The sequence below is a fragment of the Adiantum capillus-veneris genome, chromosome 1 (genome assembly GCF_014529385.1).
Source record: "Adiantum capillus-veneris isolate H3 chromosome 1, ASM1452938v2, whole genome shotgun sequence".
Classification (NCBI taxonomy): Eukaryota; Viridiplantae; Streptophyta; class Polypodiopsida; order Polypodiales; family Pteridaceae; genus Adiantum; species Adiantum capillus-veneris.
In genome coordinates this window covers 62,238,963-62,252,678 of record NC_140931.1, presented here as the reverse complement: position 1 = coordinate 62,252,678, position 13,716 = coordinate 62,238,963, and positions in this window count along the sequence as shown.

Here is a 13,716-nt window from a genome sequence, read left to right as displayed (position 1 = left end):
ATGAACCAAAAGTTTGTAAATAGCAAAGCAGTAGAAGATGCTGTCTCTCCTTGTGAAGCTATGCTCAAAGGCCCCTACATGAAGATGGAATGACCCGTTACAATTCTAGGTTGCCATCTTTAGTGTGGTCCCATAGGTCTCGCACCGTCATGCGGGGCGTCGCTCCAATATCACCACCTTTCCATCCCTGTAAAAAAGCAATCTTCCCCTTTTCCCTTGTTGCTCTAATTTGCGGCATAACTTCTTGCATATGAGCAATCTGCAAGAGGGTGAGGTCATCTCTAAGAAAGATGCCGGTCTTCTTTATAGTCGGTCTCTTCTTCAGGAAGTCCTTCTTCGCTTCCATGGAGGGAAAGCGGAGAATAAGTGCCCTTTCCTTTGAGGTTTCTCTATTGCTCCCACTTTTCTTAGTGCCCACTCTCCAGGCCCTCGTATGCGTCTACTCGTTGACCCCCACTAGAGTCATGAGTTCTTTCACCTCTTCATCCACATTATCTTTGTCTTTGAGGGCACATATCCTTACGTGTAAGGCTCGCACACGTATCCTTTGCTCCTCTTCTAGTGTCAAGTTGATGATGGTTGGTGTGGGGGTGGGGGTTATTTCCTTGCCTTTCCCTTTCTTGACAATCTCAATCCATTTTTCGGCCTTTTCTGCTTTTTGTTGGATCTTTGTGATGACATCTACCCACGAGGTCATCATTTCTTTTTGTTGCTCCCCACTTTCTTTGATGGGCCCGCCGTTGTTCCTTAATCGTGTTAAACTCTTCAATTATTGAGGGTTGAAGCTCTCCCTCTTTGAGGACATTCTGCGATCACACTTGTGCAAGATCCTTTTTGAGTAGTGCGATTTCCTCATCTTGGTCCTTCACGCGATCCTCGAGTGTATGTATCGTGCTTTCCTGTGCTGCCACGCACGCATCGAATATGTTAATAGTACCTAGGATGTGCGGTTGATCTTGTTGATGGACTCACTTAACTCTTCTTTGCATTTTTGGATGGAAACCTCCATAGGGTCATCTTTGCCATTCTGCTTTCTCATGGTTGAAAGGCCGCCACAGGAGAGGGAGAGGGGGTACAGGAGTGAAGAAGAGGGGTATAAGAGCTCTCTCTCTCTCTCTCTCTCTCTCTCTCTCTCTCTCTCTCTCTCTCTCTCTCTCTACGTGCACATGTCTTTTTTTTAAACACCCTCTCTCTCTACGCTCACAAACTTTCTTCCTCTATGCTTCTCACCTCTCTCTCTACACTGAAAAACCAACTTTCTCTCTCTATGCAACTTTTTTCTCTCTTTATCTCTCGACTCTTTTTACCTTCTCTCTGTACGCCTCCTTCTTTCCTTCCACTCTCTCTCTACGCTTAGACAACAAGGGGGGTGGGAAAGCGCGTCAGCAGGGGCAACGGGGCGGGAGCAGGGGCGCTAGAGAAGGGCTAGGCAGGGGTGCAGGGCAGCAGCGGGAGCAAGGATGGCGGACAGCACGAGGCGACAGGGGGGGAGAGTGCGTGGGAGCATGGGCAGTAGGGCAAGACGCAGCAGGGCAACATGGCAGGATGTAGCCGGGGGAGCACGGCAGGGACGAGAGAGAGAGAGAGAGAGAGAGAGAGAGAGAGAGAGAGAGAGAGAGAGAGAGAGAGAGAGAGAGAGAGAGAGAGAGAGAGAGAGAGAGAGAGAGAGAGAGAGAGAGAGTACTAAAGCTGAATTGCATAATAGTTTGTTGCATCTTGGCCGTTGGAGATCTCCAGGGTGGGATGGTGTTATGATTGAGTTTTTTCTCCGCTTTTGGGAATCATTAAAACAACCTCTACTTTTCATGATGAATCATGCATGGACCACATCTTTGTCACAATCATGGAAAGGAGACCTGGTGAAATTGTTGCCTAAGCAAGCATTCTGTGAATCCTTTTCTTATTGGCGACCCATTACGCTTATGCCGGTTATTTACAAAACAATGTCGAAAATGATTGCTGCACGAATGAAAGATCATTTGTTATTTGGTATACATGTTGTTCAATATGGAATCATTCCTCCTAGGTAAATTCCCAGATAATCTTGCTAGTGTTTTCATCGGCATTGAGAATGCAAAGTATACTAACCAAGATGTGCTTATCATGCAAGTTGATACAAAGAAAGCATTTGATACTGTTCAGTGGGACATCATTGCACAGATCATAGGTTTTGGATTGAAAATGCGTCATGTGGTCCACCTTATTTATGAACATACTTAATCTTCTAGATTAATTGAAGGGGAGCTTACACAATCATGGGATCTTGGTCATTTAGTTAGGCAAGGATGCCCTTTGAGTGTCATGCTCTATGCTAGTGCCACTCATCCTCTATTGCTTTATTTGGACACCTTAACGACATCTTGTCAATTGCATAAATTGGAATTACCTTCTCGTAATCATTTTGTGGCACACACATATGCTGATGATTCTATGTTCTGGCCATAAATCATCCACATGATGTTCATTGTATCATAGATGCCTTGCACATTTATGGGTTGGCTGTTGGTGTTCATGTTAATTTTCAAAAATCTAAGCTTTTGCCATTATATTAAATGCATTGGCATTCTATATAATGGTAGGTGAAATAGTAAAGCATGATCAGCTAGTGCGGCATCTTGGATACTCGTTGACTTGGTTGGTAAGAATGCCAAATGTTTGGATTGGGTTGAGCATAAAATTAGATCTAAATTACAGCTCATTGAAAATTGTCTACCTAGTCGTTACATGTATGACTCAAAATAGTGTAGTCCATCTTGATGGCTTATATACAGTTTTGCTTACCATTGTTGCATTGGCCAACTCGTCGACTTTGTACTTTTATGTCTCGGATTTTGAATCATTTCTGGTCTACTTGCTCACATAAAAGAGGTGAGATTGTTTGCTATGGATAAACTATGTACTTCAAATAAGTGTAGTGGTTTGAATATCTTATATTTGTGTTCTCATGTTATTGCAAGGAATGCAACGTTATTGGTATTGGTGGAAAAAAAACAACCTTGGATGCTGATGTTGGATTTTTTGTGCTCTCACGCGGTTTCTACACTTGCTTTTGGTCATTGTCAGTCTTCCTACTGGGATGTCATTTTTGGAAAATAGCTACGATTACAGGTTACCTCCTTGCTTCTAGTCCGATAGCATATTGGAAACAAGTCACAAAGCAGTTGTCATGGCATGGCAGGGATGCTGCGAATCACAATTCGCTCAAACTAGAGATCTTGAATTGAAGTTTAGCTTTCAATCAGACCCTTGCTCAATGGTTCTTCAACACAGACATATTTTCTCTCCCACAAAGGCATTGATGCGATATCGTGATGCAGTATCATCCTGATGGACATGCACTCTCATTTTGAATAGTTGCTCTTGCTTTTGGTCTTGCAATGCATTATAGACACACATGGCATATCATCAAGGAGATTGTTGATTCTAGATCTCCCATTCTGTCGCTTGTCGTTGAAGACCAACTGTGTGATTGGCATTATGTAAGATCCTCAATACTCTCTTTATCTCCAAAAAAGGTATATTTCCATTTGTAGTCATCTTTCTGGATAGAGAAAAACTCCAATAAGATATGGCCTACAAATAAAGGTACTACATGGTGGCATAACAAAATTACGAAAGTGTGGCATGCTAAACTTCCCTTGAAAGAGCAATTGTTCATGTGGAGATGCATTACTGGGATTCTCCCAACTAGTAAATTTCTTTACTTGAGAGGATTGGCCTCCTCAACATGCATTCATTGGGGTGCTCGTACGGAGAATATTTCACATTTATTCTGATTTTGTTCTTGCATGCATCGATTTTTAGATTACATCTCTACATGTCTTCGCAATCATTTTCCTGGGATACATTTTGATTGATATTTCTAGATCTTTGGAGTGGGTGGTTTGGAGGACAGTTTGGAAAGCACAAAATTATCGCATGTTTCAGTAGTGTAAAATGGATTATGTTTTCCTCTTCAAAACCTCCCTTCGACAGTCTCTTAAATTTGCTCAAAATTTGGATGAGCTCTCCCCTCTTCACTATGAGATCTACTTTGACTGTTTTTTACTTACCGCATGTAATGTTTTCCATGGGTTTTCCTCATTTTGAGGGTTCCATTAGTAAATCATATCATATCACCCAAAAAAAATTTGTGTGTGTGTGTGTGTGTGTGTGTGTGTGTGTGTGTAGTTGTTTTAACATAAAATAATAAGACAAAATTGAAACTTTCACATTCAAAAGTCAGTTGGCTCCAGAGAAAGAGAAATGATAAGTAAAAGAACAACTTAGTCTTAGAATTATCTTTGTACAATGCTTATAAGAATGAAGCCTCATTCGAGTATATAGATATCAGAAGTACTTCCCCCGCAATAGGGATAAATTAATCATGTGTAGACAATTGCTTTAACCAAAAAAACTTATAAGATAGAGTCCTTACCTGCATCCATCCAAACAAGACAACAGATACGTTAGCCTTGGATGTGTTTTACATGTTGTTATCCATGTCCATCTTACAACTTTTTTTAACTTACAAGCACAATCCAAAGTACTTATGTGTTCCATATATATATATATATATATATGTTTTAGAAATGTTTTATTATCCCAAAGTTTATATTTCTTGATCTTTTAGCATAAATATTATTTTGATTAGAAGGCCATAACCCCTTCTAATCCAAGTGTCTCATCCCTCATCAACATCTTATCAATCTTTTGCTTTGCCAGATCAGTGAAGCTGCATTTCCTCTTGCTTTTTTCAATACATGAAGCCATAAAGTAAAGAAGTCTAAGAAATCTTTAAAAATTTCATTAATAGTACAAGAATATCAAACTTGTTTTTTTATAATTTAGAACAGATATAGTATATGTCCATTAGGGTTCATGGAATCCAACCTTCCCAATTTTGTATGTCGATTACACTAATTATACACCTCTTAGCAAACCAAGTGGTAGAGAACCCTTAATGTAGATGTGGTATCCAGCCAGAACGAATGCCAAACCATGAAGCAAAAAGGATCAGTTGCCTTTAGGGTTTTTTTTTCAAACTATACCTGGCCTTGTGAATGTCAAAAAAGTGTTTTGTGACACACTATCAAAACAACCAGTATCAAACAAGTCCAACATCAGTACGCAACCGGGGCATACCCCCAAACTCTAAACAACCAGTATCAAAAAGGTCCAACACTAGTATTTAGCTGGGCTATACCCCTCAACTCCCAATTAGCCAGTATTTGCGCGACCTGCATCAAGTTAGAGGAAACAACTAGTAATAGTAAATAGTCCAATACCAATAAACATCTAGGGTATACCCCTCCATCCCCAAAAGATTTTTTTGAACAGTATGCAATGTACTATGTCTTCTATCCAGACATTGAATCATTAGAGTATTGTATTGTCAAGCCAAGCGGCAACAACCACTATAAAGTACCCCAATGTTTAAGGTATAACTTAATCAAACCAATGAATAGTTTACTCAGAGCTACTCAGAACCGAAAACCAGTTGCAGGATCATAGCTTGCCCAAAAGTGTTAGACCATTCAACCATTACCACGTACTGTCAAGCATAGCCAACACACACAGTGGGCCTTAACCAGCTAAGCAACGAGGATCAATATACCACATATCCAGTAGTGCCTCGAAGTGTCAAATAAAGCCAACCAACAGTGGGCCTTACTAGGCTAAGCGATAGGGTACACCAACCAATAAGCCCGACTGTTTTTATTATCCTAAAGACAAGTAAGAAAAAAGGAGAGAAAAACCATAATATCAAGCTCAGTAAATAGTAGCCAACGTGTGTTGGTTGAGTTGCAATCTTCATGATTGGTATAGCGGAGAGTGAACAAACACACACAGTCCTAACTTTTTATGCAAGTAAAACACACACAAGGCTAAGTAAGGGACAGAATGCGCCCTTACCTCTTTAAGCAGGAGAAGGTAGATCATGATCACTTATGGTGAGTAGCGCACAGAATCATTATCATCCCAAGCACCGAGTAGGCCATGTGCTACTCCTCTTGGGGAAGCCACAACATGTAGCCGCCTCTGATGCGGTCCGTCATAGTAGAGCAGAGTAGCCATTGCGCCTTTAGCAAGGCAGGGTAGGTGAGGCCCAATTATAGAGTAAGAAGATTTTACTGAAAGGGCGGTGGTAATGCTTGTGCTAGTCTCCACCCAACCGTGCTATCTTATAGCCTCCTCCTAGTGTACACACTGTTAGGTTGTGCCTGTGGCATTGCCCATAGGACCCATGTCCTTACATTACCCCCCCCCCCCCCCCTCCCTCCCTTGGAGAATCATTTTCGTCCTCGAAAATGAACGTAGAAATTTTTTTCTTAAGTGCATGGGAGACATTCTCCCATGTAGAATCTTCTTCAGGTCTATCTAGCCATTTTACCAACACTTGTCGTCTGACATGATGTCTGGTGCAAAGATCATGAGAATCCAAAATCTTTTCGGGATCATGAGGAATACTTGGCGGTGCGATAAGGTCAACCAACACACCTGTGTCAATGACATTACTATTCTATCCTAGCTGTTTTCGTAAACTGCTAACATGAAAAACAGGATGAACTTGTGAGTGCTCTGGAAGAGCTAACTTGTAGGCCACTTGACCTATATGTTTGAGAATGGTGAACAGTCCACAATAGCGTGGTGAAAGTTTACCAACTTTTCCCGTCTTCAGACTTTCTGAATGCTCCAAAACTTTGAGGAAAACCTTGTCTCCTTCTTCGAAAGTAGCAAGACGTCGATGCTTATCTGCATACTTCTTATATCGATCTTGAGCTTGCTTAACATTCTGTAGAGTAACTCGAAGCATGTCAAAATGGTCTTGGAGAAAATCCTTCGCTTGTTGTATCTTCTCCTTAGCCAACCCCACCGTAACGGGTGATCTAGGTTGAAATCCATACAAAAGCATAAGTAGACTAAACCCTCTAGTCGCATGCTTTGAACTACTATAAGCAAATTCCAAAATAGGTAAGTGGTCTTCCCAATTGGTTTTCTTCTTGCTAACGTACGCTTGTAGAATATCCTCTAGCACTTGATTAACTCTTTCTGTTTGACCATCCGTTTCTGGATGATCAGCCGTACTTAGATTAAGTTTAATTTCCAAATTTTGGAACACAACTCTCCATAAGTGATTATCAAACTTTCGATCTCTGTCACTAATGATACTAGCTGGAAGACCGTAGAAATTTATATATATCTTCTCTACAAATAGCCGTGCTAATTCCGGTGTCTTAACCGTAGCCTTAGTGGGAATGAATCAGCCCATCTTTGTGAGACGGTCTACAATTACCCAAATAGCATCATGGCCACGATTTATAGTAGGTAGTCCTACTACAAAATCCATAGAGATACTCTCCCACTTACCTTGTGGAATCTCTGAAGGATGTAAAAGTCCACCTACCTTGAGGCACTCTGCTTTATTGACTTGGCACTGTTGGCAGTTTAGTATGTACTCTTGAACATCATGATGTAAGCCCGGCCAATAAAATTGCCGTCGAACTAAGGCATACATCTTACGGATACCTGGATGACCAGTACTTGGACTATCGTGACACTCAAATAAGATTTGGTTCCTACATACTCTACCTTTGTGGAGTAAGTAGCCATCATCAATGGAAATCTTCCATTGCTTAAGCTCTTCTTGAGTAGGGGTGGAGATCTGTGTGTTGGAGTTTCTATCTGCGCATGCAAAGACATGTTGATTTGACTGTTCAGAGACATGTGAGTGTGAGGGATCCCTTTTTAAAGCTGCACTCCACACTTTAGCATATGATTGATCTTGTGCACACTTGCCACGTAATGACTCCAAAAATCTACTCTTTAGTTTTGTGAAAGCAAGTGAATTAATCTGAGGCATCCGACTTAGTGCATCCGCTACTACATTATATCACCCCTTGCGATATTGTAGCTTACAATTATAATATTGAAGGATTTCTGTCCATCTAGATTTATGGCCTTTCAAGTCTGTTTGAGTAGGAAACCATTTGATACTCTCATGGTCAAAAACTAATTCAAACTCGACACCATATAAATAGTGTCTCCACTTTTGTAAAGCGTGAATTATGGCATAGAGCTCTCTCTCATAGACAGAATAATTCTGTTGAGCTCTATCTAACTTTTTACTTTCAAAGGCTATAGGTCTTCCCTCCTAGAGAAGTACCACACCAATGGCTTTATCACTAGCATCAGTCTCTACCACAAACGACTTAAGTGAATCGACGATTGCTAGGATGGGAGCAGTGGCTATAGCTCCCTTGAGCTGTTCGAAACTGCGTTTTTGAGTTTCTTCCCAAGAAAAGGTCTTACCTTTTTCTTTAAGTTGATCCATCATAGGAACAATGATTTTGGCATAGTCATGGATATACTGTCGATAAAATCCAGCCATGCCTAAAAATATTTGAAGCTCCTCAACCATGTTGGGATGTGGCCATCGAAGAATGGCAGCGACCTTGTCATTGTCCATCTTGATGCCATAATAAGAGATCACATGATCGAGATAATGTATCTTTGTTTTAAAGAAATCGCACTTGCTTTGCTTAGCATACAATGCGTGAGCTCGTAGCTGTTCAAACACTAATCGTAAGTGTTCTATGTGTTCATCTTCAGTCTTACTATAAATGAGAATGTCATCAAGGAAAACCACAACAAATTTTTCAAGATAGGGACGTAAGACACTATCCATGAGTGTCATAAATGTAGCTGGAGCATTGGTTAGACCAAAAGGCATAACCAAAAATTCAAAATGCTCAAACCGTGTTCTTAAGGTAGTTTTGGAGATATCTTGTAGTAGGATACGTACCTGGTGGTATCCTGAACGAAGATCTATCTTTGTATAGTATCAACTTGCCCCGTGGAGTTGATCAAACAACTCATCCATTCGAGGTAGAGGATACTTGTTCTTGATGGTTATCGCATTTAATTCGTGATAATCTACGCACATGCGCATAGTACCATCTTTCTTTTTACCAATAGAATTGGTGATGCCCAAGGCGAAGTGCTGGGTCTAATGAAACCACGAGTGAGGTAGTCAGCTAACTGACTTTCAACCTCCTTGGCTTCTTTAGCACTCATACAATAAGGTGTTTTACTCACCGGTTTAGTGCCTGGCAAGACATCTATGCCATGCTGCACATCAAGTGTAGGGGGTAAACCCGGTGGTAAATCACTTGAGAACGCATCACTATACTCTGTGAATAAGTGAGTCATCTTTTGCCGTGCAAAAGGAGAAAGTAAACTAGAGTTATGCTAGGATGGAGAATCTTGTAATTCCTGTAATGTTTGTTTTACAATAGTTGCACGTTGCTCTATAGAGTTAAAATTGAGAGCACTTTGCTCGTTAGATTTGTTAACACTTTATTTATCAGTAGAATTCATTGCACTTTGCATACCATTAGAATTCATTTCACTTTGCATATCATTACTAGAATTCATTGCACTTTGCATACCATTACTAGAATTCACCGCACTTTGCTCTTGAGAATTCACAAGACTTGGAGTAGTAACACAAAAAGACTTCATCTATTAAAATTTCTTTCTGCAAAATAGAAAGCTCGGCTGTACATATAAGAGGTGCAGATGGTATATTTTTCTCACCAAGCAAAAGCACATGTTTACCATTTTCCATAAAGGATAAGGAGTTGTGTTCATGACTAGTGTGCAATGTGTTTCCTAAACCATGCAGCCACTCATGTCCTAAAACTACATCAGCACGGTCCATATTCATAACTTGGAAGTCAAGGGTCATCGTATGATCTTCAACAATAAGCTCAACACCTTGAACTACCGTGTCCCATACTTCTTTATCATTCGCAGACATTTGCTCCACCACATACTTGTGAGAGCAAGGAGTCTGTGTAAGCTTCAATTTCTTGACTAGCTTATAGTTCAAGAAGTTATGAGTTGCACCATCATCCACTAAAATAAGAACATGTTGTTCGTTAATAGTGCCATGCATGCGAATAAAATCATGGGGGCCAAAGGCGGGCTGCCACATTGAAGCAGACACACAACACTTGTGTTTTTCTTCCATATGAAGAACCTCTACAACACAATATTTAGAGATGAATCTAATGTGAGGTGTTGCACCGTGTACATGGCCTTTTCTTTGCCTTGCAAAAGAGGAAAATCTTTCTTGTTATGTTGGTCCTAAAGACATCTAAAACACAAATTGTGTTTCTTTGCATGCTCAAAATCAACAGTGCTGAGAGACCCACGCAGAGTATCTCGTGATTGCTTAGGCTTCTTAGCCTCTTGTGGGCGTGGAGAGGTAGATGGTCTCTTATTCCTTTGGAACGTGTGGGAGATCTACCTCGCCATTGTCTCTTAGCCACATTGCTCTTAGCAAAAGTATTCTTAGAGTAGGGAACATTTCCTTTCCTCTCTTGGTCATCATCATGTCTTTGTGCATGACTAATGTCTTCTTTCAAAGTTTTTGGATATTGGGTCTTGACATGAAGACGATAGTCTTTGTCAAGACCCCTATTAAAACCCCATATCTTTTGGAATTCATCTAGACCTTCTAGTTTTAATGTGATTTTCCGATACTTCGAAAGGTACTGTGTGAGAGAGAGACCAGACATGCGGCATGCATCCCATGCTAACCAATTCTTATCTTCTTCATTGGAGTCCAAAAGATCTTTGGAGAAAGAAGCTTGAAACGTAGCCCAAGATGAAGGACGAGCATCTATTGGAAATGCCATCCACCACTTATAGGCGTTTCCTTTAAGAGATAGACTTGTTTTCATAGTCGTCTTTATATCCGGGGTGTGTCTCAATCTATGAATATCACTCCATTTGTATAAGAACGTATTGATCGCATCCTTGTTGCGATCATGCTCTTCCCCGTGAAACTCAGGAATGGTGATATTCTTAAGTAATGCATTGCTACCTTCTGCAATATTTGTCTCTTGGACTCCTTGAGTCGTGCGAGCTTGGTTCCCTTGAACCGTGCCACTTGTGGCTCCTTGAGTCGTCTGTAAATTCATAAATTTCACAAGTAACTCCGTAAGATTGGTAACATTTGCATTGAGTACAGAGAGGTTGCTTTCAAGTACTCTTTGGCGATGTTCCAAAGTCTTGAAAGAAGCCATACCTACAAGCCCATGATCTCCTAGATCATCATCATCATGCATATTAGTGTCAGCAGCACCCGTGGTGCCCTGATTTTGATCTACCTGCTCAAAATCAAACGTGTGTGTAGGTGGGATATCCTTACTGGCCATGGTAAACACACACTAATGCAAAGAGAGAAAAAAAGACGACAACTTGTACCTTGAGAAATTGAAGTCTTTGTGTTTTGTATGCTCCGCGATTTGCATTGCATGCGAACCTCGCCTTGCGAGAATTTGAGCGCTTCACTTGTCGTTCATTGTAAGAACACCTTTGATGATTCTTCACAAAAACTCTTCGTTTTTGTGAAGGATTTTTTTCACTTTGAAGTACCTCCTTGAGGAAAAAAGAACTTTTGGAAGAAAACTTGCCTTCCTGCAAGAAGTGAAAAGGAAGGGTGAAGTTACTTCCTTGAAGTTTGAAGCTTTCCCTTTCCTTCTAGTTTTCCTTTCAATACAAGTAGACTATCTTTCCTTGTTAACACAACAAGGGCCAATAGCTTCATGGTAAAGTGTTGGCCTCTTACCCTCATGGGGTGGGTTCAACCCTCCTTCATGCAAGGGTTAAGCGGGCATTCTTGTATGCCCAACCAACAAAACCAATGAATGCCTTTGGAGCTTTGATGCCATCGATTTATTGGTCGAGTTTACCTTGGTTGTCTTCCTTGGTCGTGCGCTGTGGGGGCGGGCACAGTCGGTTGCTGTCGCTTCCTGTCCACGCATTGCTCGCACAGAAAACTATGCTTGCCTTATTTTTGCTGCGCAGCGGAGAAGTCGCTGTCTGCTGAACGTGGGAGAGAAGCAGGACATCACTCACACACACACACACACACACACACACACACACACACACGCAAGAAGCTTTTAGCCTCCTCCAAAAAATAGCTTGGATACCAGTGAAAGGGTGGTGGTAATGCGTGTGCTAGTCTCCACCCAACCGTGCTATCTTATAGCCTCCCCCTAGCGTACACACTATCCGAACACTGTCTGGCCGTGCCGGTGGCCTTGCCCATAGGACCCATGTCCTTACATGTACCCACGTTAATATAGCTTCCAACTAAGGACTTCCAACCATCATAACCCTAGGGGTTCCTTCCCACTGTGGATACTGACTTAGTGTAGCTAGGAAAGATATAAAGCCATATTTTGAGTGGAAATACATAGCCGAGATGACAGCAGTACGGGGAAGTTTAGTTTTCTTTTAACCATAAACATAAAGACAAGTACCAATGTGTGTGTGTGTGTGTGTGTGTGTGTGTGTGTGAGAGAGAGAGAGAGAGAGAGAGAGAGAGAGAGAGAGAGAGGGATTACATAGCACTCTTGTGTTCCTCCCTTTGTATATTATCGTTTTGGTGGATTTTCCTCATTTTGAGGTTTTCCACTTGTAAATTAATCAAAATAGATTTACAAGTATGTGTGTGTGTGTGTGTGTGTGTGTGTGTGAGAGAGAGAGAGAGAGAGAGAGAGAGAGAGAGAGAGAGAGAGAGAGAGAGAGAGAGAACTTCTACTACTTACTGCATGCTTCTTTCTTCTTTGCCATCATTTCAAGTCTTATGTCCAGAATTGTGTAGATGTGTGTGAACTTTTCTGCCATTGCAACCATTTCGATGTTGCCAAGTCTTGTTGAGTAACTTTCGAGAGTGAGTCTAAGTCTATATTTGTGAGTACGATAAAGTGCATGTGGCTACTCCTTCTCTATTTTGCATCTCCTACGTCTTCTCTATTTCAAGGTACTGACGTTAAAAGTGTAACTTGTATGGCATCGAGTTTGATCTTTTGAACTTGAAGGTGAGAAACTATACCAAACCTTAAAATATAAGTTATGGGCATAATAATTTTAGTAACTACATGTTGTATAAGTGTATGAAGGGGGGTCATTTTTACTTCACATGAGTTGTAAATAGGGGGTTTTCCAAGACTCTCGGCTTGCAAGTGGCATGTCCTTTTCTATAGAGAGTGAAAAGAGCATGGGAGCTTTCTAAAATGAAAGATAAATTCATGTATGAAATAGTGCAAGTGGTAATTAAGATTGAATTTGGAGACTTTAAGCCTTATGAGGTAGGAGATGCAAAGAGTTATGTATGAAGCCATAGAAGCTTACAAGAATGATTCGTGTGCACACTTGAGGAATGCCTTGCAAAAGGAGATGGTTGATAAATTTTACCTTGCAATGTACGTGGCTCTAAAATGAAAAATACATTCTGTTTTGAGAGTAGAGGTGAATGTAATGGACTTTACGGTGCAAAAGAATTGTATGATGCTATTTTTGAGTTGGGGAAATAAAAAATGGAAAAGTGTATGTTGCATTGATTGAAGACCTTGAGGAAAAACCTATTGTATGTAAGAGTAATCTCAATACAAGCGAGACAACTCAAAGTAGTGCATCAAGTCTGCATTTACAAGGGAAAATAAAAGAGCTAAAGCCTTTTATTAAAGATGTGGAATGATGTGGTCAAACAACATGAGTAAAACACTAACATGATAGAATTAAGGAAAAAGGAAAAAGCTAGCCCTTTGCCTTGTGTGTGGGATGGAAAAAGGACGAGTCCAAAAAATGATGCATTGGCTTCATGTTTAAAATTTGGCAATAGAAAAATGACCCATAGATGCATGAAGAGTAGGA